The sequence below is a fragment of the Trichomycterus rosablanca genome, chromosome 2 (genome assembly GCF_030014385.1).
Source record: "Trichomycterus rosablanca isolate fTriRos1 chromosome 2, fTriRos1.hap1, whole genome shotgun sequence".
Classification (NCBI taxonomy): domain Eukaryota; kingdom Metazoa; phylum Chordata; class Actinopteri; order Siluriformes; family Trichomycteridae; genus Trichomycterus; species Trichomycterus rosablanca.
In genome coordinates, this window is record NC_085989.1 from 25,589,090 (window position 1) to 25,616,092 (window position 27,003).

General features: G+C 39.8%; 1 protein-coding gene and 1 long non-coding RNA gene across 3 annotated transcripts in view; one reads left to right on the top strand and one right to left on the bottom strand.

Moving 5' to 3' along the window:
• Window positions 1-27,003, top strand: part of samd12 (sterile alpha motif domain containing 12) — a 189,302-nt gene that overhangs the window by 128,935 nt on the left and 33,364 nt on the right. The gene's annotated exons all lie outside the window — the stretch shown is intronic.
• On the bottom strand, window positions 1,865-5,277 carry LOC134307430 (uncharacterized). The gene is made up of 3 exons (XR_010009929.1): window positions 5,205-5,277; window positions 2,220-2,445; window positions 1,865-2,111 (listed from the first exon to the last, which is right to left on the bottom strand). It is a non-coding gene; the product is annotated as an uncharacterized LOC134307430 (long non-coding RNA).

Genomic DNA, 27,003 nt, shown 5'->3' on the forward strand with positions numbered 1-27,003 from the left:
AAAGAAAACAAATGAGTCTTTAAATTTGACTTAAAGGCATCTATTGTGTGGGACTCCTAGTCTCGGGGCAGCTACAGAAAAGGCCCTGTCACCCTTGAACCTCATTTGAGAACGTGGAATAGCTAAGAGCAGCTGGTTAGAAGATTGTAGAGCCCATGGAGTGGAGTGAACACAGAAAAGGTCAGTGAAATAGCTTGGAGCCAAGCCATGTAAAGCCTTAAAAACAAATAATAGAACTTTAAATTCTATTTTATATTTTACTGGTAACCAATGCAATGACGCAAGTATGGGGGTAATGCTTTCCCTTTTCTTGGTACCGCTGTAGATGTGACAAGCTTGACTGACCGATTCCCAAGTACAGTGAATTGCAAAAATCAATACTCGAGGAAATAAATGCATGAACTACTGTTTCCAAATCATTAAAAGAAAGGATACTTTTCATTTTAGCAGTGTTCCTAAGTTGAAAAAAACAGCTCTCACAACAGCATTAACTTGTTTCTAGTTTCTAGTCTAAACTTGTTGTTTGCTTTGTGTTTGATTGCTGAGACACCTGCTTCTTATACAAGCTTTAAATGGATCACTGTATCAGTGTGTTTTAGAATAATGAGTTGATAGTGTACAAACCCTCTCCCCAATCCTACCTCACTTTCCTTTTTCTCGAAAAGTGTAAAAAAGAGTTAGAAAAGTAGAAAAAGACATTCAGAAAAAGAAAGACAGTGAAAGACTGGTGGAGGCAAACTGTGTACTCTGGGGAAATACAATGCAATATCTCAACCAGCGGGTTCTGCCACACTGCCCCTCACAATTACAATATATCTGACAAAGATATTGAACCCGGATCCCCTGCCAGTCCTGCTGATGGGCCTGTCTGACTGGATTTCTCTAAACAGAGCCTCAAGAAATTGCATTAACAGTGTCTTATTGAAAAACAGTGTCTAAACCAGGCTGGGGGCACAACAATATAGTTTAGTGCAGACCACAGAGAAAAGGTGGAGAGGGCAAACACAAGACATGTGACTGAGAGTTTGAAAAAGCAACTAGCTAGATAGTTTGAAATGCTGTAGTCTTTTACAATTTGCATTTAACAATGTATGTACAAACATGGATCAGTGTTTCTGGGGTGGCACTGAGTATAATGATCTGGTAGAGCACAGATCAAGGGTCCTGTAGACCAGGCTGTCAACATTACTGTCTGGACAATGTCTGGCATGTTTTACTATGTTCATGTTGGTATTGTAGTTTCTGGCACCATTTACAATAACCAGGTGGATTGGCCTTTCAAAATTGTTCCCAGGTGTGAGTAAGTAAATATGTAATGCGCACTGATCAGGATGTTATTCTTTCTTAATTATTGAATTTAAATTATACCGGAGGTAGGCAAACAATTGAAACACCTCCTAATAGGAAGCTTTCAAGTGACTACATCACAATTAGAAACACAGCTGTGCTGTTAAGTTCTGTCAGTTTGATTGTCAATTAACAGCATGTGGCTGTGATTCATTAGCCACATGCTAGCCACAAATGAACTGAAGGTACCTAATAAGGTTCCATTTGTCCAGATAGTGGGTGCTGGGTACCTCAGTTATTAATGCATCAATCACAGAACTTAAAGAGAATATTTTGTGACATCATACCAGTGTGTGTAAAAATGAAGAAAAAGGTGATGAGACAGAAGCACTTTACAGTAAGTTGCTAAGATGCTCTTAGGAGCGACCCATTCTTTTACAAATGTTTGTAAAGGCAAACTGCATGACTTGTACTTGATTTTACTGTATATACCTCTGGCAATAGGACTGAATAAAACACCTGAATTCAGTGATTAAGAGGTGTGTCCCAATATTTATGTTAATTTAGTCAATGTCAAGAGGGGCTTTATTGTCATTTCAGCTGTATACAAGTACATATTGAAATGAAACAACAGTCATCCAGGACCAGGGTGAAACATAGAACAAAAAGTGCAAGACAATACAGTACAGAGTGCAGATAGACAGTGCTATAAATACAAAAAAGCTTAACTGACTATCTGGTAGGAGACTTTGGCTTGATGGTGGTTGGAGATCTTTGCACTTTTTGACCCAGTCACATCTCACAAAGTGCTGAAAGTAAGGGCTCTGATAAAAACATAAAATTGCATGTGTGAACATCTGAACATCATTTAGCAAGCAGTAAGTGAGCTGTTATTGTGAAAATACCAGAGAGAGAAGATTAAATCTATTCACCAGTTTAGGTTCCTGTTTTGCTTGTGCAATAGATTCTGCTCTTCTGGACAAGAAAGGTGAATGGACTAGAGGAAGTTTGGCAGGGTTTACAGGTGGGCAACGTCTGTGTGCTAGTCTTTGTGTGTCTGGTGTATGACGTCAGCAGCATTCAGGCAATATGGATATTGACTTTTCCAGTAATTTTTCCCATGTGACAAGTTTTGTTAGAAGACTAGGTCCAGTGGAACTATAAGTAGAATAAAATGTGAAAATATAACAGTACTGTGGTAACAAGATATTTTTTCTTAAAAAATAATAATTTTTATTGAAAATATGCTGTATGTTCTAGAAGAAGGGGTTAAAATCGTATTTTATGTAGCGGGTTAGTTACAAGTGTAAGAGCCCCTTTGGTAATGGAACAACAGGATTGTGGGGTGTAGCACTCACAGTGTAGTTTGACTGCACACAGTGTCTCTGATTGACTCAGGCAGACTAAAGGACTGAGGTAGATTGTCCAGCTTCTGCACAGTGCTCACCACATGTGGAGAAGCATTGTGAACCCCTAGAACTAGTGAGCCGAACAGTGTGAAGCCATTAAGGCTCTTTGCTGGTATCTGTATGCTGCTGCTTTCTGCTCTGCCTGTAAGTGGGCTGAATGGAGGAAGGATCTGGAACGGGAGCTCAAAATGCCAGTGAAGTGCTGGTATGAAGAATGTGACTTGCTGACGTTTATTACACAGTCCAGTTTTGAACTGTAGTGCTTTAAATAATATAGGTACAAGATGCCAAATAATTGCTTTAGAACACATCGTTGAACGCAATTGTTAAAAAGTATGTTACTGTTAATCCGCTAGCACACCAGTGCTGAGATTCTGAGTTTGCGTTTCCTGTGTTTAAGTCTCGGCTCTGCTACCGGTCTGCTGGGCGCTCTCCAGCAGACACAATTTCCCTCCAGTCTGCTGGGTGGGAAATACCAGACTAAGGGGTGGGGTTATCAAAGCTGTGGACTGTAGTTGCTCAGGGCACCTTTACAGAAAGTGGAGGAGCGCAGAGATCGGGGCGTGGCTCTCTGTACACGAAGCCAACCTCACACTCAAATCCACCGAAGTATGTGTGAATAAAAAGGGATTGGTGGACTGTGCACATGTCGGAGGGAGTGTGTGTCAGGTGAATATACACCCTCCTTGAATGCCGTCGGGTTCCCCAGCAGCGTATTGGCTATGCTAAATTGGAAAAAAAATAGGGTAAAATGCATAAATAAATACTAAAAAAAAGTATGTTACTGCAAATGTTGCTGAGAAGCAGTGCACCCTTAGCACCGGTAACCCCCAGGGTTGCGTCTTGAGCCCCCTGCAGTACTTACTGTACACTTATAGCCTTACACCAGCCTACCCACCAATGTCAAGTTTGCTGACGACACTCTTCTGGTGGGCCTCCGATAACGATGAGGGCCTTTTCCTACTTGGAGAAGATTAAACACCTAGAGAATTGGTGGCAGGATAACAATCTCCTCCTTAACATCAGCAAGGCAAAGGAGCTGATAGTGGACAGCAACGAGAAGCAGGAGAGGAGCTACCACCCTGTCTGCATTAATGGGACTGCAGTAGGAAGATTAGATAGTGTCAAGTACCTTGGAGTCCACACCTTAAAGAATCTGTTGTAGTCCATCAGCGTCTATCCAAGGTGCTGCAGAACTTCTAGCACTACACCACTGAAAGCATCCTCACAGAGAACATCACAGCCTGGTTTGGAAACAGCACCAGGGCATCAGCCAGATCAGGCTTCCTGACCTGCAACCCATCTATAACAAATAGTGCTGGTCCAAGGCCAGGAAGATATTGAAAGACCTCAGCCATCCCAATAATGGACCTCCTTCTTTCTATGCTTACTGTCCATTTTATCAGCTCCACTTACCATATAGAAACACTTTGTAGTTCTACAATTACTGACTGTAGTCCATCTGTTTCTCTACATACTTTTTTAGCCTGCTTTCACCCTGTTTTTCAATGGCCAGGACCCCCACAGGACCACTACAAAGTAGGTATTATTTAGGTGGTGGATCATTCTCAGCACTGCAGTGACACTGACATGGTGGTTGTGTGTTAGTGTGTGTTGTGCTGGTATGAGTGAATCAGACACAGCAGCGCTGATGGAGTTTTTAAACACCTCACTTTCACTGCTGGACTGACAATAGTCCACCAACCAAAAATATCTCCAGCCAACAGTGCCCCGTGGGCAGCGTCCTGTGACCACTGATGAAGGTCTAGAAGATGACCAACTCAAACAGCAGCAATAGATGACTTTACATCTACAAGGTGGACCAACTAGGTAGGAGTGTCGAATAGAGTGGAGAGTGAGTGGACACAGTGTTTAAAAACTCCTGTGTCTGATCCCCTTACTGTGTTAAAATTTGTTAAAAAATTGAACTCAAGAGCTCAGGCTTTGTAACTCGAGAGCTATTCTTTATAACACCTTTTTAAACACACACACACAGAAAAAGAGTCGTTTACACTTTTAGTGTGAAGAAACTTTTTCTAAAATCATAAAAGCTTCTTGCCACAAAATAACCCTTTACTTTGTGCAAAGTGTGCACAAGATTCTTTCTGGAACCCCCTCCTAAAACAAACCAGACCCGACTCATTTCTTAGTAAAGAAAAAAACACAGATGTACTTCAGTCTCTTATGTTGCAAATATTTGCTACACAGCAGATGAGGCATAAGAGTTGCGCAATCAAGTCATACATTAGAAGAAAGTTGTCTATGTCAGAACAAATCTGCTGTCGATACTAGATGCAGGCTATATACTGGTCTTTGGACCTAATGTGAAAACGGTCTAATATTTTACAGTTTTTACAACCTGACAGTTGTTTGTCGTATGTTTCAAAAGGATTTGATCTGTATTTGCACTAGTGTACTAGTGTTAATGCAAATACAATTTGCATACATGTTGCGGAGGAAATACTGCAAAAAAATAAGCGTATTGTGGAGCATTTAGAATCCACTTACTGTGCTCTTATTTGCCTCAGCCACAAACAAAACAGGGGCCAGCTGTCCTGTGTACAGGCCTTTATTAACAAACTTCCACTTTGCAGTGGTGTTAACCCAAGATTTGACTGTTCTATGCTTATCTTTTAGGTTTGCCCAGCTGATCATTGCCCTCTTTAACATGAGGTTTCATACAAAAACAGCAAAGCACAGAGCTATTTGAGTTTAGTTTCTGAAAATGATGAAATCTCTGATGTTTGTTTTTGTGTTTATATTGCCCAGTTTGATTTTGAGCTGGTTGTTCAACACCAAAATTCTGGGAAACCTTGTCTGATTGGGAATAGTTTAACCTCAGTCTGTTTGCAATAGTGAATATGTAACAACTCCAGCTCATTTTACAATTTCTTTTTTTGCTTGTGCCAGCCCTGCCGTTGTGAGCTGTAGACTATCATGCCCCACCTTTTGATGGGCACAATTGACAGTCGCCAGTTTTTTTTTTACCTTTTAGAAGTGGAGTCTTACAGTGAGCTTTACTGTGCCCTATGTGAATTATCCTCCACTTATGCAGGGACCTTTACCAGACAGCAGAGGTCACTTTTTTGCAGTAAGAATGAACCACTTGACTGCCCTCCATCAGACACTGCAAATTGCACCTGTTAAACACCTGGCCAGGTTGAAATCACCACTGAGGTTCAAACTTAAGAGTTCTCTGCTGTGACGGGCTAGTATAATACATGACTGCACCACCCAACTGAATCAGGAGCTATTTTGACTTGATTGCACCTGTTCACTTGGTTTCTCTCTTCTAATGACTGATGAGATGCATTTGGTGATTCTGCTGCTAGGATGGAATAGAAAACTCACACTAGCCTTTTCTTTTTGTCTCTATATAACTTATTTTGTACACACTGTTGCTGCAAATTTAGAAGTATATAATTTCCTTCATAGAATTGATTTATTATACCTGTAAGCAATTGTTGTGACTGAAACATGTGGATTCAAAAATTAGAAGTGCCATGCCAAAACTTTTGTCCCTGTAGTGTATATGACCATTTGCACATACAGTGGAACCTCAATTTAATGGATTTTAGATTTAACGGACAATATCTGGAAAACCAAATGTCCGGTCAAGTGTCCTCCGCTAGCCGGCGCACATCTCTCTGTTTACATCAGTGATTAGTTTTTTGGGGGCAGTCTCTCTTTGTTCTTGTTTTATGCTTAATTTTTTCAAGTTCTAGAGCCTAGTTATGATTCAGCACTGCTCCAGGAGCCACCAGCAGTGCTTTAGACTTAGAATAATAGATACTCCCCACGATATGACCACAGCAAAATAAAAACATCTCCTCCAGCACACAAGGTAAAGGAATTTTTTCCCCAGTAGTACAGTACACTATTTTAATATTTATTTACAGGTTTTACATTACATATTTACATTACATACACATTACATTACATGTTTAGCACTTTTGTGGACCTTAGTGCTGTGTTTTCATACATTTTCGCACCCCCTGGAAAAAAAACGTTGCTGTTTCGGACTATCGCATTTTACGGACCAGTGCTCCCCACTTTCAGTTTGTTAAATCGAGGTTCCACTTTATATTCAAGTGATATTTGGGTGTTGAACTTACTTTTTTCCTGTGTAGGGTAGATAAATTCATTTAGTAAGCTGTGCAGCTTTATTCCTAAACAGCGAACATTCCTGCATACACATGCTCTATGTAACCTCTTTATTACAGAGACGGTTTATTACAGAGTTACTGCTTCTGTAGTACACAATCTCTGGAGGGTTGAGCAGACACAGATGGTAATAGGTAGTGTAAACTACACAGTCCCAGAGTAAAGTTATATTTAAATTGCCCACGGGTTTTTAAGTGTACACACATCCCACACAGATGTGAGTAAAATGATTATTTGGGAAACCTGTTATACAGTATATGTGACGTTTCTGTACGTTGGTGTGGCTTTAATCTAAATAGAAGCATTAAAGAAGAGGTCTGTGTGTGGACTTTTTTCTAAACCAGGGTTTTAGTTGCGACCCAGGCAACTCTCTCTGATCTGCACAATCTGGTCCCACTGTTGTTTACAAGATGTAACATAAAGCCTCCACAAGGGGGCATTCACATACAAGTTTATTTAATTATTATTTTTCTCTTCGACCCTCTTTTTGGCTTGCTACCCACCTAAGGGTCGCAACCCAGAGTATAAAAACCCTGTTCTAAACTATGGTGGTTATGTCATGATGTCAGTTTTACTCTTCATTTCATTACATAAAAATGTCATTTCTAACTGGCCAGAAATGAATCTGTGCATAAATAAAATATGTAATACAGTTAGGGATGTCCCGATCCGATCTCAAAGATCGGAATTGGGCCCGATCAAGTCATTTTTTAACTGATTGGTATCGGCTTTACTAAGCCCGATCCTAAGCCGATCCTTCGAGAGTCCAACAGTGAAGTGTAATGTCTGCAATGCGAGCGTTTCCTGAGGCGGTAGTGGCAGGGCTGCGTTCATTACTGTAGAATTTTACTATTTATATGGTGTGTGAGTCAAGGATCACTCCGGTTTACAAAACAATATCTTTTAATCAGAGTATGAAAACTTCAGGACCATAACATACAGCTTTTACGAGTTTACGTGTTACAAGACTCTGAACGACATCTCAGTATCAAGCACTCTGATTGGCTTAGTTATGTAACCGAGCGTCGTAGTGATGCACTTGCTTAATAAAGAAATAAATACACTGTATATTTACAAATTGTCGGGAGCATAACACTTTATTAACTTCTTCAGCTAGTCATCGCGTTAGCCAAGCACGCTATTCCATGCACTATGGAAGCCCCAAAGGGTCAAAACACACTCACTTCACATAGAAACGTCCATCAAACCATTGTCACAATACAACCACAGAAAAGTTTGTTACAGTTACAACACGCATACAAGTTTGGTGGCTCATAAGAAACAAACCAGATATCATTTAACCAAACGATCTACAATTACTACCAATTTGATACGGCACCTAAAAAATAAACACTCAGCCGAATACAGCGAGTTTATTATTATTTGATGAAAAGAGGAACCGGCTGTCCGCTAACACGGCAGAGATGCTGATTTTCCTCAAAAAGACCCTTCACTTCATTTTGAGTGTTCTAGTTTTACTACTACAATGCTGCACTAAGTTTGTTTACTTTTATTTTGTAAGAATAAAAGAACATTAAGCAATAGCTTGGATGCAGGCAATTTTTTTCCTACAGCACTGCAGAGCTATTCAGTTGTTAAACATATACATTGGATTAATTTGAATAACTGTAATGTACTTGAAGTGTGCACTGTGTGAACAGTATTAGCTAGTTCTTATCTAGACAATGTCTAGAAAATACAAGTATCAGTTTGAGACTCGGTATCGGATCAGGATCAAAATTAATGATCGGGATCGGGAACAAAAAAACGTGATCGGGACATCCCTAAATACAGTGGTACCTTGAAACTCAACGTCAGTTGGTTCTGGGAGTGGCGTTAAATTTATAAAGCGTTGAGTTTTAAGGTATTTTTTCCTTAAGGATGTATGGGAAACCTGTTAATCCCATGGAACTGCATATATTTTAGGCTCATGTAAAATAATAGGGTTGTTTTTGACACTTATACACTGAAAATATAACAAATATAATATAAAAACATTGAAATACAACTGAAAAAACAGTAAAAAAATACAATAAAACCTGCACTTTACCTTGACTTCTTTATTGTTTTCTTATGCCTCTTAATTGTGGAGATGCTTGATCTTGGAATACTGTATTCCATTCAGTAAAGGCGCATTCACATGAGAAGCGGCACATTAGCTTTTTAACGATAAGTGTTTTAGACTCTCTTGAAAAAAAGCTGATTCTTACAATTTCTCAGCACCTCGAGCTGTTACACAAGTTTAAAAGTGAAGCAGGAAAAAAATCCAGCTATAATACTGGAGCTTTTAGAGTGAATTTGACGGTTATTCCACACAAATGCAGATTCGTCTCATATGCGCACTTTGACGTTTTACTGCACTGCTCAAGTCGAGCGCTGAACACAGTGGCTGGTTATTGTTAAGGGAAATGTTGAGTTTAGGGGTACAAATTTCTCAACGAAGGGTGTTGAGTTTCAAAGATTTCGAGTTTAGGGGACGTTGAGTTACAACTGTACCACTGTATCTCATAGACATTAGATCAAATTGTGGCATTATGGCATACTTTTTACAACAGTGTGTGATTGCTAGAGTGTGCTCTCTGCCTTAACGATTGTAAAAAGATTATATAAAAAATTCATGCCTGAGTAGTCTTCACAATGCATCTACTTGATCTGTATCGACAGTTACATTGCTTTTTTTTTCTTTTATTATAAATTTTCCCTCTTTATCTCCCAATCTAGTTATTTCCACTTCCCGATTGTGAATCCTGTGCTTGCACAACCCCTGATCTGATCAGGGAGAGCTGTGTCACCACACGCTACCTTCGACACATGTAAAATCTGTGGCGCTTCTTATCACCTGCCAGTGTTGGGTTCCCACACAAAGCCACACATAGCTCCATGTGATTGCATCCGACCTTTCTTTCCTCAAACACCTGCCTGGCCAGGTCAAGTTACTTCATTCCGCAGTGGTGTGATAGCACGTTACACCGCTGCCCCACTCGGCGTCTTTTCTCTTTCTTACCTGTTTTTTCCCCTTACACTATAGCTTTTAAAAAACACTGATTTACTTTCAACAAGGGTTAGGTCTAAAAATAACATGTCATTAAAATGATACTGATGTGTGTGCAGGATATTATGTTTTCACACACCTGCATGCACGAGCATGTTTATGAGAAGCACCAAAGGTGTAGTCAATATTTTACCATCCCATCCATCACAGTCCTCCCTTGTGGTGCCAAAGCCATACAAATATATAATTGTAAGAAATCTTGCCTGAAAATTAAAAGAAAAACAAATCATAAACTTGTCAACACCTGTGATTTCAGTTCTACACACTCTACAAACTCTGCCATACAGAAACTGCTTACTCGTAACCTGTACCTGAAATGAGCTTGATTTCGTTTGAAGCTTCAATATATGAAATTGTTTGTTAAAGTAAAGTTAGTAGCATCTTCAGCATTTCCAGACTCCGGTGCTGTGTGGCACCCCCACTACTTGCACCACAGTGTGCCACTTTAAATAGCTTATAGTTTAAGCAAATTGGTATTGATCTTAGATGATGTCTTGACGTGATCTGATTAGGAAAACTGCATGCTTGCAAATGCCATCAGTAGTTATAATGCAAGTGAACGAGGATGTCTCAGAAATCCTAATTTTCCTGACCACTGTAGGATCAATTAGATCTTCAGTGCTTGCAGAAAGTCCTTACAGATAGGGATCGAGGGGTGAGGTCTAGTTGCTGTTTTTATACCATTATATTATTCAATTGCACCAGTGACTTAACTACAGTCTTTTTTTCCCCAGTTGTGTTGCATTATTATTATTTGCACTATTGTTTGCAATTAAATTGCTCCTCATTGTTTGTTTATTTTTTGCATTTTTTTGCATTATTCGCAACTGTCCGCCCAATTTAGTCATATCCAATTACCCAATTGCATTTCCTTTCCTCTCTACTGATGCAGATCTCTAGTTCTAATCGAAGAGAGCCGTGAATAACACATGCTCCCTCCAACACGTGTTCAGTATCCCAATCTTTTTACCTGCATGGGGCGAGTTCATATGGGGCTCAGTTTCATGCACATAGAGTCACACACTGATTTCCACTATACCCTTTCTCTGCCATTAATCAGCCAGCTGAGGTTGTAATTGCATCAGTTATGAGGATTATCCTTTGGCAATCTAACCCTGACGGACAGGCCAACCATTGTCCATGTAGGCGCCCAGCCTACCACTAGCAGAGCTGAGATTAAAGTTCATCCTACATTCCAGTCCTTCCAGACATTCCAGACTCAGCCAATTGTGGCTGTTGAGTGCCCGTATAGGCCGGTGGCAGCCTATTCAGGTTAATTGGAGCTGCCTAAATTGTGTGTATGAATGCCTTGTGATAAACTGGTGACCTGTCCGGGGTGTTTCCTACCTTTTGGCCATTGAATTGGACCCACCGCAACCCTAAAGCAGTGAACAAATAGACAATAAATGAATGAATGAATGAATGTATTGTTTAGTGCAGCAAGTACAAGCTCAGGTCATGCAGGAGTAATTGTTTGCGTGAGTATTGACTGTGCATTCATATGTGTGAGCGTGTTCTGTTTATCAAAGTTTGTGCACTAATATTTGGCGGTCACATACTGTTGAATATGCAAAAGGAGGCCAGTGTTTACTCCTTCCTCAATCTGTACTGAATGTTTGACGTGAGCTTGAGAGAACAATTACCTTTGGCTTAGAGGGGACCAGAGAGACAGAGCGAGAGACCCTTTGATCCCCTTTGTCTGCCCTGGTCACATGCAGAAGCAATTAACCAGGGTTTGTATTCCATGAGCAATTAAACAGGGGACTGTATCCTGGATTCCGTTGCTTTGAGACAATGTCTATTGTGAAAAGCGCTACAAATAAATTTGACTTGACTTGATGTATGTGACTGTGACCGGAACAATTCCGACATGGCCTTCATTATGAATGTTTACAGCAGGGGTTGGAAAGTCCCAGGCTGCAGTGTAGGAACCAAGTCCTGTTAACCCCTATTAGCCTCCTGTATCAGAAGGGATTTGCAGCATACAAATTCTAATCTCAGGTTTACTACTCGGAGAGGGAGGGGCAGACAACACAGCCAGGCTGTGATTGGCACCACGACCGCTTATTCTAAATGCCAAGAGCCATCTCATTTTGCCAATCTAAATCATCTTGCCAGAGCTGGCCATTTTGCATGCTGAGATATGCATTAGAATATAAATTCTGGCATTAGTTCATGGCCTTTAAGAGGAAGAAATGTTCAGCCTGCTGAGACGTGTGAAATCTGTGATGGGTCCGAGAGAGATGAAACAAAAAAAGCAATTTTTTGTAGGCTCCAAATTAAAAAATGACAGAAGAAAAAGCATGCGCAGTACTAATTTAAGCTATATCTCATTTTAGCGGATCACTGATATTACATAAATGTTAAAAGTGCCTGCTTTGATATACCATGTAGAAAAGGCTGTCTCATATAAATGAATGAAATTAGCAGTTCATCCCCTCTAGGTTGGCACTTTTATCCTGAGTAGAGCTCTTGCAGCATCATTTACTTTCACTTGCACTTAGTCATAGCTTAAAAACGTGATTTTTAAACTGATCCTATTTAACGGTAATATTTGCAGCATCCTAGAGTTATATGAAATGCCCATCATTGCTCTAGTGCAGTGGTGGGCAAACTACGGCCCGCAGGCCACATGCATACGCCACATACATACGTTAGGCTGTTTGATCCGGCCCGTTGAGCATTTACAAAATTGTCCTTTAGAGTGGGCTTGCAAACTGAATCACTGAGTCAACGAGTCAGAAACGACTCTTTTCAAATGAATTATTCATTATAATCGAATCAGGGAGCTGTGCTCTTATCTATGGTAAAGATTCATTCGTTTTGCTCAATCTGTTTCATTACGGTGTCGTGCTCAAACAACTTAATGAATCAGTTCATTTGTTAAAGAGATTCCGAGGTCAGTTTAGTGAACGAATGACCAGTTTCAGCTTTTTACCTCGAAAGCCGAGATAATAAATTATTAGTTAGGTGGATAAAAACAGTTGGGGATGGATTTTATACAGTATATTCTGGAAATATTCTGGAAACATACAGATGGTCGCCAAGAAGAAAAAAAGTGGATTATATCCATAATAGAACAACACACAGATATAGATCAGGTAAGCAGCGGTTATGATTTTCTGCTGCTGAGTTCTGCTGTTTACCATGCGCTTTCATTTTGTAATGATAGCAAAGCACTATGAAATATTGTGATTTTTTTTTTATGTTGATTTATTTGATGTAAAACGGACAGCATAAATGTGATTGTGGAGATTCTGTTGGTTTGTTTAATATTGTCAAAATGTATATATAATATAGATATAATATTAATATTCTCAGTATTAATAGAAATACAGCCTTGTAATAATACAAAATATAAACACTGTAATTCTGTCAGAATGTATCAGAACTACAGTGTTTTGTGTTTTTAAGATAACTTATAAACAATAAAAGCTAAAATACGGGCAGTGACCTGCCATTGTATATATCGTATCGCATTGTATATCGCCACTTCTCAAAAGCATATTGAGATATGAGTTTTTTAGTCATATCGCACAGCCGTACTTTACAGCCTGCTTTTATTTCACCTTTTTTCTTCAATACCCTGCATTTAAGTTGATTCCACTAGTATGTGCACTCCAAACCCTACCGACCTTTGTTAAAGTTGAGTTTATCGTCTATACACAGACATTTCATTCTTCGATTGATCATTTATATTAGTTCACCCCCCCCCCCCCCCCCCCCTGCTACTGGACCGGCCCGTCTGTCAAATTTTAAAACCCAGTGTTGCCCTTGAGCCAAAAAGTTTGCTCACCCCTGCTCTAGCATGTCTAATAGTCTGCAAGTTTTAGTGATTTAGTCTGTAAATGTATTCTTCAGGGTGGCCTGGTGGGTAGCACTGTCGCCTCACAGCAACAAGGTGCTGGGTTTGATTCCTAGGTGGAGCGGTCCAGGTTTTTCAATGTGGAGTTTGCATGTTCTCCCCTTGTCTGTGTGGGTTTCCTGCTGGTGCTCCGGTTTCCTCACACATTCAAAACACATGCAGTCAGGTTAATTGGAGCTGCTAAAGTTGTTCTGGGTGTAAATGTGTGTGCGTGTGCGTGTGTGTGTGTGTTTCCCTGTGAAATGCACACTACTAATTTTGGCAAATATTTTATTATATCTTTTCATGGGACAACACTATAGAAATGAAACTTGGATATAACTTAGAGTAGTCAGTGTACAGCTTATATAACAGTATAGATTTACTGTCTTCTGAAAATAACTCAACACACAGCCATTAATGTCTAAATGGCTGGCAACATAAGTGAGTACACCCCACAGTGAACATGTCCAAATTGTACCCAAATGTGTCGTTGTCTTTCCCTGGTGTCATGTGTCAAGGTCCCAGGTGTAAATGGGGAGCAGGGCTGTTAAATTTGGTGTTTTGGGTACAATTCTCTCATACTGGCCGCTGGATATTCAACATGGCACCTCATGGCAAAGAACTCTCTGAGGATGTGAGAAATAGAATTGTTGCTCTCCACAAAGATGGCCTGGGCTATAAGAAGATTGCCAACACCCTGAAACTGAGCTACAGCATGGTGGCCAAGGTCATACAGCGGTTTTCCAGGACAGGTTCCACTCGGAACAGGCTTCGCCAGGGTCGACCAAAGAAGTTCAGTCCACGTGATCAGCGTCATATCCAAAGGTTGACTTTAAATAATAGACACATGAGAGCTGCCAGCATTGCTGCAGAGGTTAAAGAAGTGGGAGGTCAGCCTGTCAGTGCTCAGACCATACGCCACACACTGCATCAACTCGGTCTGCATGGTCGTCATCCCGTCATCATGGAGGAGTGGAAGAGGATTCCAGTAGCAACCTGTGCAGCTCTGGTGAATTCCATGCCCAAGAGGGTTAAGGCAGTGCTAGATAATAAAGGTGGTCACACAAAATATTGACACTTTGGGTACAATTTGGACATGTTCACTGTGGGGTGTACTCACTTATGTTGCCAGCCATTTAGACATTAATGACTGTGTGTTGAGTTATTTTCAGAAGACAGTAAATCTAAACTGCTATACAAGCTGTACACTGACTACTCTAAGTTATATCCAAGTTTCATTTCTATAGTGTTGTCCCATGAAAAGATATAATGAAATATTTGCAGAAATGTGAGGGGTGTACTCACTTTTGTGAGATACTATATATATATATATATATATATATCAAAATATATTGTAAGCACATGTATCAGAGCACAAAGTGCATTATTTAGTGTTGACATCATGACACGTGTCATAGTTACTGGGGCAGCACAGACTTCATAACTAAAAGACTAGTTAAGATTAACACTCATTCTTGAATGCTAGAGTAGATCATGGATTCAACACTCAAGCCTGTATTAGAAAGCAATTGCACATATAAAAATGAAAAGTAACATTCAAAGAAAGAATGCTTGCATCCGCAGTTCTTATTTTGTGCTCCAGTAACTGATTGTAGTGCTAAAGAGGGTATGGTCTGTGTTATACTCAGCTTGTATTCCCAAATGCATTGTATTTTAAGATAGGCCTGATTTTGTCTACCACTCTCCCATTTTTCTACTCTGATATGATGTGATTCTATAAGTTTTTGATGCCTTATATATATATTAGCACAGAGTAAAGAAAGCACATAAACATAAAGCCACATAGGAATTGCACCCCCAGGGGGGCCATAAAAACTATCTCTGTATTGAGGGAAATTTAGGGAAAATATAGGCACACTTGCCTAGGTGGTGCAGTGGTTAGTACTGTTGCCTTACAGCAGGAAGGACCTGGGTTTGATTGAAAGGGTCTTTTCTGTATAGAGTTTGCATGTTCATCGTGTCCATGTAAGTGTGTGTGTGCACTGTGATGAACTAGCAACATGTTTGGGGTGTTTCCTGTCTTTTTCCCAATTAATCAGAGCCCTGACCAGGACAAAACAATGGTAAATCAGACAATACATTAACTGCCAGTAGTACTAGAATCAAAAGAACACCTCATTTCTCAACTTAACATGTAGTTCATGGTGTTTTGTGATGCAGTCTTACTTTATCTAATGTATTTTGATGGTTTAACCACCACAGATTCTGAAATGTGAATGTAATGCCTAGTGAACACTGCAGGGTTTAACGATCAGTTTTCTACTCTAAGACATTTTTAGGTGTTTTTCAGCCTCCACTAGTAGCCAACTGCTGTAGTTTGCCCATCATAACCAAAATTGTACAGCTTTAAACTGAGTCTTACTCCTCCTGGTATGTTCTTCTGTCATTACTTATTTATTGTTTACATCATTTTTGCATTAAGGTTTTCTCTTGTCTGCAAAACTACCCACCATAACATGCAAGATAATAATCAGTTATTTATTTAGATTCATAGTTTAAAATACATTCATATTCATTCATTCATTCATGTATTCATTGTCTGTTTTAGTACTATTTTATCCTATTCCGGGTCGAGTCCAATTCACTGGTGAAAGATAGAAAACACCCTTAGATACTGTTTTAGCCTATCCACCAGGTATCAAGTCTTGTGCATTTCTTCGCAAATGTAAAGGGAGCCTATTTCAGTTTATTTCGTTTTTTTTCTTTCTTCTAGGTTAGCCAGGTCTTGTCTCAGTCCTGACAATATTGTTTTTTGTTTTGTTTTTTTTGGCTACACCAGTATTAAGTTGTTGCGACAGCAAATCTGGTCCGCATGCCAGGCTTGCCACAGTTTTCTGGTGCAACCCTCTTATTTTTATCCGAGCTTAGAACTGGCACTGATACCCCTTTTTCACCGACGTGGATCCAGCTCCGTTCCATTCACGAACTTGATTTTAAACCGGTTCCGCATGTTTCCACCGAAAAAAGAGGTTCCAGAGAGCTAACTAGCATTCTAATCTAGCACCACAGAATACTTGGTTTTTCAGCACACGTGACGTCATCTGTGGGTGTGTCACAGTGTAGAGGTTTGAGTGCTTTCATAAACTTCCATCTTTTAAACCTTATAAAATTTTGATACAGTTTGCCACTGATATTTGCTGATATTTCCAAAGATATGAACTGTGTGATATGACGTGGTAAAAGTGACCTGGACAGTTCGAACAACGCTTAATGTGAAAAATAAAGCGTAACGTAGCTTGTTTTACTGAAACAATGAGCAATGAATTTCGGCAGTACAGAGCGCATATAACCAGTAATAACAGAGAGAACGTTAATGTTCTTATGTCGTATTTTTAGTACATTAAGCCACGTTACGCTTTTTTTACATAAAGCTTTTTTCGACTCTCCCGAGAAGCGGATTCAGAACCCCAAGCTGCAGAACCACCACACGTGAAGTTAATACAGCTAAACACAGATACATATTGAGCTTTGGTTTGGTTTGATGGTTATTTTACACAAATGGATGTTCGTGTCGTGGAACTTTAGTGATGTTTTATCGCTCAAGCCAAACACTGAGCAAATCGGCTATTTGCACTAAGGGTCGCGGTGAGCGCAAAACGCTTCTCACGTTAATGAACTAAAGAAAACAACAATGGCGACAAACACGTCTCGTCTTCTTATTACCAATAGTTAAGTGATGCTTTTTGCATAAAAACGAACATCTGTAACAACAGCACAAATGCTTGCACATAATCTACACGCTCCGCCATCACATCGCTACTCTTTACTTTCGTTGTGTAACGGCCACCGTTGATGATGCATGCTTGGTTCCCAAAAACTGGTGGAAATGCGGGTTCTCTACAAAACACCAACGTTCAAAGAATCCTGAACAGAACCGGTTCAAGAACCAGAGCTCTTTTTGTGGAAAACCACTTCCAATGGCTAGGCTGTTTTCATTAGACATTAGCCCATCATGTCCAGGCAGACACCAAACCGGATGATTGCACTGCTGAGATTCGTACCACGGATTGTCTTGTTTTTGGCCAAAACACTGAAAAATAGTATTATTAATTATTAGTATTCACCAGTGTGGTAATTACTGTTATAACAGTGTTTCATGATAGTCTCTTGATACACCACAACCCTTGTTAGGATAGGAAGTTACTGAATATGAATAAATAACATTTAGTAAATAGGTGACCCAGTTTTGCAGTGTTGGTGCATCAGACAATGGCTACAGATCTCAGTTCAGTCATCATCCCTGGTTACAGTCTGTGTGGAGCCTGGAATGTTTTGCCGTGTGTGTGTGGGTTGTCTCTGGGTGATTATAATAGCCCTTAAAATAGTAGCAGTATTAATTAGTAATAAACTCATTTTTGTTTATCAGTAAACTTGCTACAGAAAGATTATATAAAATGTAATATACACTGATCAGTCATAACATTAAAGCCACCTCCTTGTTTCTACACTCACTGTCCATTTTATCAACTACACTGATCATATAGAAGCACTTTGTAGTTCTACAATTACTGACTGTAGTCCATCTGTTTCTCTGCATACTTTTTTTAACCTGCTTTCATCAGACACAACAGCGCTGATGGAGTTTTTAAATACCGTGTCCACTCACTGTCCACTCTATTAGACACTCCTACCTAGTTGGTCCACCTTGTAGATGTAAAGTCAGAGACGATCGCTCATCTATTGCAGCTGTTTGAGTTGGTCATCATCTAGACCTTCATCAGTGGTCACAGGACGCTGCCCACAGGGCACTGTTGGCTGGACATTTATGGATGGTGGACTATTCTCAGACAAGCAGGGACAGTGAGGTGTTTAAAAACTCCATCAGCACTGCTGTGTCTGATCCACTCATACCAGCACAACACACACTAACACACCACCACCACGTCATGTTTTACACACTTTGGTTACATTAATGACATAACAGGTAGTTACTTGTTACACAGGATTCATCAGTTCAAGTTTTTAATCTCAAACACAGTCATGACCAATTTTGTATCTCCAATTCACCTCACTTGGGTGTCTTTGGACTGTGGGAGGAAACCGGAGCATCCAGAGGAAACCCACGCAGACGAGGGGAGAACATGCAAACTCCACACAGAAAGGACCTGGACGGCTCCACCTGGGAATCAAACCCAGCTACCCACCGAGCCACTGTGCTGCCCACATACAGGTATAGGGTATACAGATTAGTATGGCGTAATACACCAAAACAGTGCAGTTAGACAGTAGTAATGAAAATACTGTATGTAGTTTGCAACCTTTTATTTAAAATAAGCGTTGGTATTCCTCCAAAAAGTGTGCTTTTACTTTGCTTATAACAGCGTGTTTGTTACCTGCCCCCCATTGTTCAAGGTACAGCAAAGAACCTCTGACTGCTCTGTTAATCTATAAAAGCTCCAGGCTTTGCAATGTTTCTCATGGGTTGTTTTTAGACACACTTCTGAGAAGGCATACTGCAGCCTTAAGGCTAATCAAAGTGATTTAGTTCTGACTTCACTTTAGCTCTTTGAAGTTGTGTAGTTTGTGTGACATGTTTACTGCGGAAAGAAGAAAACTCAGTTTTATTTAGACTTTACTGGAAATAAACTCCTTTTTTAGCAAAAAAAAAATCAAAAACCTAATTAAATAGCATAAAGCTCCATAGAATTTGCACTTAATTGTTTTAAAAACAAATCTGCTTGTAGAATAAAGATTATAAATAAATGTGTGCTATCAGTAGTACCAGTATCGGTAAAAGTCTTTATTTATGTTTTTTTACAGCCCGTATGCTTGTCCTGTCCACTTATCTTAAGTAAACCATTTTAATGGTTTTATGGCCATAATTTTAGGCATGTGCATGTAAAAGCTAGTTCACCAGTAACAGAGGTAAATTACACTATTTACCACCTTTTGTTGGTTGTAAATGTCAAGAACCATTTGGTTTGCGGCAGGATCGCAGCACTTTCATCTGAAGTTTCACTTGATTCCTGGAATGCCCTGAAGTGGCACTATAATTGTATGTTGGGAAGTTGATGTGTTGTCGAGACATTTAGCAGTGGGCTAGGGAAAGAAATACATCCTCTAAACACTTGTCCCAGCAACCTCCTCCATCCACCACACACCTTAATTAAGTTCTCCAGTGATGGCAGCAATTACTATAGCCGGGCCGTGCTAGCACTCCTCCAGTGACAACGAGATCCATCAGATGTGGCATGCCTAGACAAGTCCATCCTCTGCAGACAAAGCCTGGTAAAGAACATGGTTTTGGCTATCACCCAGTGCTTTGTCAGCAGCTGTCCTGCTGGCCCGATAATGAAATAATTCGCTATTCTGTAGGTCCACTTGCTGGGTCCTTTGTCAGGGAAGTGTATGGAGATATTAATTGGTGCTGTCAGTAATGAGCTGTTTGGAGAAAGGAAAGGGCTTTTTTACCTTGTAGCTCTCTGCTGGATTCCTTTAGGCATGGCAGCATTTGCAAAGTAACAAAGGCCTGATTGGAACTGCTAGCCAGTATTCCTGAATAAAAATATGCTCATAATGCATGTTGGACACATAATTAATGATAACATGTGTGTACTTTAATTGGACCATAATGGTATTTGACCACTTGGAATTAATTATACACAAGTAAAAAAAGCTCTGCAGAATTCTATTGAAAGAATAATTATAAACAAATGTACTTCTATCTTTAATGAGCTAACTGGTTAAAAACAAAAGAAGAAGAAAAAACTAAAGTGTAACTTTAATAAACAGGGAAATTGTTAATTATAGATTAACATCTAGAATGAGTCACCCACCTTATATGTTCTTAGTGTAAAAGACCAATTATTTTTCAGGGGTTAATAATAAAACTACAAGGAAGTTTTACCCTAGAAATTATTTTACTGGAATGTGAGAGTCAGTATTAAACTATGGGTGGATTTGAAAACCTAGTGAGCTCTCTACATAGATGCATTTTACCTCATCCTACGTGCTCCCGAAAAGAAACCTGTTAGAATTCTTAGATGCCTTAAAATGCTGCCTAGAAAGGCACCTTAAATTTGAACAGTATTGTGACTGAATAACGAGGGAGCATCCAATGCTTCCTTAGCGGTAAAGGCAATCCCAGCATTCAGTGCGGCACAACTTTTCTAACAAAAAAATTATAAATGTGGCGAACAAATGTGGAGCAACGAAGATAGTTATTTTTTAATAAAAATAAATTAATATTGATTTTTAATTTGTATATATACGTTTTCGGTACACGGAGGGAGATGTTAGTTGACAAGATAACACATTGTGTCACCTCATCCCATTGGTTTGAATGGCATGAGGCTTACTATGTTAGCTTAGTAAGCGAAAGCTGATGTAATTGCTGTAATTGTTGGCTAAGTCAGCGGTCCCCAACCTTTTTTGCACCACGGACCAGTTTCATATAAGATGTAATGGCGGGAGTATTTAACCATACTGCTCACAAATGATTGAAAATGAGCTTTTTTTGCTGCAACGAGACTCTGCTCCCACCTAGGAGTGATAAGAGACAATAACACCCGAAATATAAGCAGTGAAAACCGCTTTTTTATCAACCTCTAATTATTTATTCTTTCTATTCCAGTAATAAATGACCCACAGACTGGTACCGGTCCACGGCCCAGTGGTTGGGGACCACTGGTCTAAGTAGCGTATTCGAATAACCTCATTTATAAGTCGATGACTCTCTACTTGGGCAGCTGCCTATGTAGGCAGTAGACAGCAAGGTAGCTCACTAGGTTTTCGAACACACCCTATATGTTTGATAGATAATATTTTAACAGATGAGAACTGAAGTACAGCTTCAAGTCCTGCCCTGCTCATACTGACATGCACCTATGTTGCAACACCAATCTCGCCATATTAAACATGATAATGAAATGTTGTGTATGAATGTGGTAACAAAGACGTTTATAAGACAAGGATTTAAGAAGAGAGAGGCAAGCATTATTTCACCTGTCTTTAAAATACTTGTTCCATCACACACTTAGACTCTTGCATACTTTACAGACTATGTTTTTAAAGCTTTAACAAGCATCACTTAGGAGTTCCCAAATTAATATGGTGCATCCGATTCCTTTAATGTCATATCCTTATTTTCTTTCCTAGAATTCTTTCCTTGATTCCTAACTCCATCTTCTAGTATGCAAAAAAAGAAAGTGAGGAAAGGTCATCTCTGATTCTGACAATCCGATTAACTGAATTACAATCTAAAAACAAACAAACAGATTATACAGATTTAAAACTTTGATGTTTTTTTTATTTGTTTAGACAATTAAATCACAAAGATATTCATTCACTGTTTTATCACTGCTTCATCTTGGTCAGGGTCACTTTGGGTTCAAGTCTCTGGGCGAAAGGTAGAAAACACCCTGGACTGGTTGCCAGTCCATCACAAAGCAAACACACACACACAGTCACACCTAGGGTATTTTAGTATCTCCATTTAACCTGACTGCATGTCTTTAAACTGTGGAAGCAAAGCAGAGCTCCCAAAGAAACTCCACACAGAAAGGACTCATATTGCTCCACCTGGGAATGTGCCTCCCTCACAAAGATATAGAAAAAAAGAATCTATTTCCTGGTAAACATACACGCAACAAAATAGATAAATATACACCGATCAGCCATAACATTAAAACCATCTCCTTGTTTCTACACTTACTGTCCATTTTATCGGCTCAACTTACCATATAGAAGCACTTTGTAGTTCTACAATTACTGACTGTAGTCCATCTGTTTCTCTGCATGCTTTGTTAGCCCCCTTTCATGCTGTTCTTCAATGGTCAGGACCACTACAGAGTAGGTATTATTTGAGTGGTGGATCATTTTTAGCACTGCGGTGACAATGACATGGTGGTGGTGTGTTAGTGTGTGTTGTGCTGGTATGAGTGGATCAGACACAGCAGCGCTGCTGGAGTTTTTAAACACCTCACTGTCACTGCTGGACTGAGAATAGTCCACCAACCAAAAATATCCAGCCAACAGCGGCCTGTGGGCAGCGCCCTGTGACCACTGATAAAGGTCTAGAAGATGACCAACTCAAACAGCAGCAATAGATGAGCGATCGTCTCTGACTTTACATCTACAAGGTGAACCAACTAGGTAAGAGTGTCTAATAGAGTGGACAGTGAGTGGACACGGTATTTAAAAACTCCAGAAGCACTGCTGTGTCTGATCCACTTATACCAGCACAACACACACTAACACACCACCACCATGTCATTGTAACTGCAGTGCTGAGAATCATCCACCACCTAAATAATACCTGCTCTGTGGTGGTCATGTGGGGGTCCTGATCATTGAAGAACAGGGTGAAAGCAGGCTAAAAAGTATGTAGAGATACAGAAGGACTACAGTCAGTATATGGTAAGTGGAGCTGATAAAATAGAGTGAGTGTAGAAACAAGGAGGTGGTTTTAATGTTATGAGTTTTAACTTCCTGATATGATCACATGCTTTGGAAACGTCTGTTAGGTTATCAGTTTCTGTAGTACAGCTTGTTCCCTATGGAAATATAAAAGCACCTGCTCTCATATGGCTGAAAAGACATGTGCTGGGTACACAGGCCTGATAAGTACAGTAGAATGATGAACACAGTGTACAATTTCTGTCAAAAGTTTGGACACACCTAATGTAAGTGGATTAAATTACACACGACTGAGTAAAAGAAGTGGGAACATCTTGAAAAATCTTGGAAGGGGTAGATTTTCATTGAGGTGGGGGGCATTAAGACAAGGCATGTCCATTTTTGACTGGAGGGGGTTTTGTCACTGTGCATACAGCAAATAATTAGACACAGTCTAGTTCTCCTCCTTTAATATAGAACAAAGTCTTGGTATTTTTTCAGCGCTGTATAACAGCCACTGCCCATTACTTTGATGCAGTGAGGAGGAAAATACGGACTAGTGCTAAAGACTGAATGATGACGAAGGAAATAAACAGTGAATACAAATGCAGTGCACGCACTTGCTGATGCATTCACACACTTACACACACACACACACACACACACACACACACACACACACTCATGACACAGCCCAGACGTCAAACCCAATAATGGCATTGATTTACTTTTGCAGTCAGGCTTTTTGAATTGTTTTTGTGTGCTGGATCTAATGGGCTTGCTCTTATGTGCAGTGCTGCATGCTCTGTGCCAGAAATGATTACAACAAGAGGGTGTGCCAGAATTAGATGAGTGAGCATGGCTGATTTACCAGCTCTGCTAGTCTACATCTCCTGGCATGCCCACATACACTGGATCTGGTCTGGTTAGTTGAGGTAAAAGGAAGAACCTCAATGCTCGGAAAGAAATGGCTTATTTGTTTGAATTTGTTCCGTTTTCTTTTTTTTTGAAAAGGGATTACGCTTAACTGACTCATTTCCTTTTTGTATTTTTTTTTTTTCTTGCGTTCTGTCACATCGGAATTGCGAAACAATAGCAAGTCTCATTTCCCACTAATGGAATGATTATTACAGTTGCTATAGAGGAAAATTGTTTTGCCATTTTATCACTGCTCTAGTGAACTTTACCAAGGATTCTAGCATATTTTAATTAGAACTGATTGTTTTACATACTTTTTTCCTTTGTTCTTTAACATTTGTTGCTGTTGTTTAGAGTCACCCTTTTACTATTTCTATGTAAAACAAGGTGGAAATATCTGAAAAACACAATTTTAAGTTCCTGATATGATCACGTGCATTTAAAACGTCTGTTAGGTTATCAGTTTCAGTAGTACAGCTTGTTCTCTATGGAAATAAAACAGCACCTGCTCTTGTATGCTGGATACACAGGCATGATAAATAGAATAATGAACATAGTGTACACTTCCTGTCAAAAGTTTGGACACCTAATGAAAGTGGATTGAATTTCACATGACTAAAGTGGGAACATCTTATAAAAAGCTTGGAAAAGGCAGATTAGAAAATTATTTTCAAATCTCTTTGTAAAAATGTTAATTACATTGGTTTGGGGGGGGGGCATTATGACAAGGCATGTCTAAACTTTTAACTGGTAGTGGAACTGGAGTGGAAATTCTTACGTGCATTAAGCATGATATAGCAAGATGGGTTGCCTTGCTTACATTACTTTTTTTAGCAAGGATACTGACCCAAAGGAGACCTTCATTCCACCAGTTTAATAAAAGAATGGCAATCTTCACTTTTAAATTGCTAATATTCAGTGATAATTTGCTGTTGTTCTCATTGTGACCACCAGAGCCAGATTTCTGTCCCATTCACCTTAAGAGACATTTGTTTCCTGAGTAGCTGGTAAGCTTTATGCTTAGTGCACTTTACACATTTTTTCTTGGTGCATGCTCGACACGACTACATGTGTAATGTAAGCAGTTAGGCAGCACAATTCCCTCAAGTCTCATTGTCACCTAGCTTTTCATATATTTAAAACATGTTCTGTCATGCTTGGACTCTTACCCTGACATATCTGTGAAACCTGTTGTATTTCAGAATTAAACATTTGCATACAGTATATAAAAAACAGCTTTTATCTTAGTGTTATGCAGAACAGAGGAGAGTTTCTGCTGCTACACGTTCAGCTACTCTGTCTAACATATACATTTGTTAGTTATCTGGTCAGTTAAATAAGAAGAGGTGATTAAATACCTTTTTCTCCTTTATTTAAATTGAAAAACATGGGACTTACTTTCCACAAATTTAAATATTCCAATAAAGAAAATCATGTTTTGATATATTTTATAACTGGTCATTGAGCTCTAATACACACTATGCCTAATACACGCTTTGCGTTTTGAACCACATTGTCCTTGATGTATGCTCATCATATCTGTTTGTGTACTCTGTGGTTAGGCAATGCTGTTTCCTAAGTCACTGATTTATGACCAAGCCCTGACCTGTTCGAGCATTTTTTAAACTCTCAGCAAACGGTCACATGTAGTTTGAGATTAGTAACAAAATCTAACAGGTAATGAAAAGATGAAACTTATATAGAAAGAAATGTAAAAATCCAACATTCTACCATGTGCAGCTGTAACAGGCATTTGTTTTGTAAGTGGCTCGTTAGCTTTGTTTTGTTCACATGACACTATTTTAGACCTGCCGCTTGTGTAGTGTGAGCAGTTAGGTACAGTGTATCACAAAAGTGAGTACACCCCTCACATTTCTGCAAATATTTCATTATATCTTTTCATGGGACAACACTATAGACATGAAACTTGAATATAACTTAGAGTAGTCAGTGTACAACTTGTATAGCAGTGTAGATTTACTGTCTTCTGAAAATAACTCAACACACAGCCATTAATGTCTAAATAGCTGGCAACATAAGTGAGTACACCCCACAGTGAACATGTCCAAATTGTGTCCAAATTGTGCCCAAATGTGTCGTTGTCCCTCCCTGGTGTCATGTGTCAAGGTCCCAGGTGTGAATGGGGAGCAGGGCTGTTAAATTTGGTGTTTTGGGTACAATTCTCTCATACTGGCCACTGGATATTCAACATGGCACCTCATGGCAAAGAACTCTCTGAGGATGTGAGAAATAGAATTGTTGCTCTCCACAAAGATGGCCTGGGCTATAAGAAGATTGCTAACACCCTGAAACTGAGCTACAGCACGGTGGCCAAGGTCATACAGCGGTTTTCCAGGACAGGTTCCACTCGGAACAGGCTTCGCCAGGGTCGACCAAAGAAGTTGAGTCCACGTGTTCGGCGTCATATCCAGAGGTTGGCTTTAAAAAATAGACACATGAGTGCTGCCAGCATTGCTGCAGAGGTTGAAGACGTGGGAGGTCAGCCTGTCAGTGCTCAGACCATACGCCGCACACTGCATCAACTCGGTCTGCATGGTCGTCATCCCAGAAGGAAGCTGACGCACAAGAAAGCCAGCAAACAGTTTGCTGAAGACAAGCAGTCCAAGAACATAGATTACTGGAATGCCCTGTGGTCTGACGAGACCAAGATAAACTTGTTTGGCTCAGATGGTGTCCAGCATGTGTGGCGGCGCCCTGGTGAGAAGTACCAAGACAACTGTATCTTGCCTACAGTCAAGCATGGTGGTGGTAGCATCATGGTCTTGGGCTGCATGAGTGTTGCTGGCACTGGGGAGCTGCAGTTCATTGAGGGCAACATGAATTCCAACATGTACTGTGACATTCTGAAACAGAGCATGATCCCCTCCCTTCGAAAACTGGGCCTCATGGCAGTTTTCCAACAGGATAACAACCCCAAACACAACCTCCAAGATGACAACTGCCTTGCT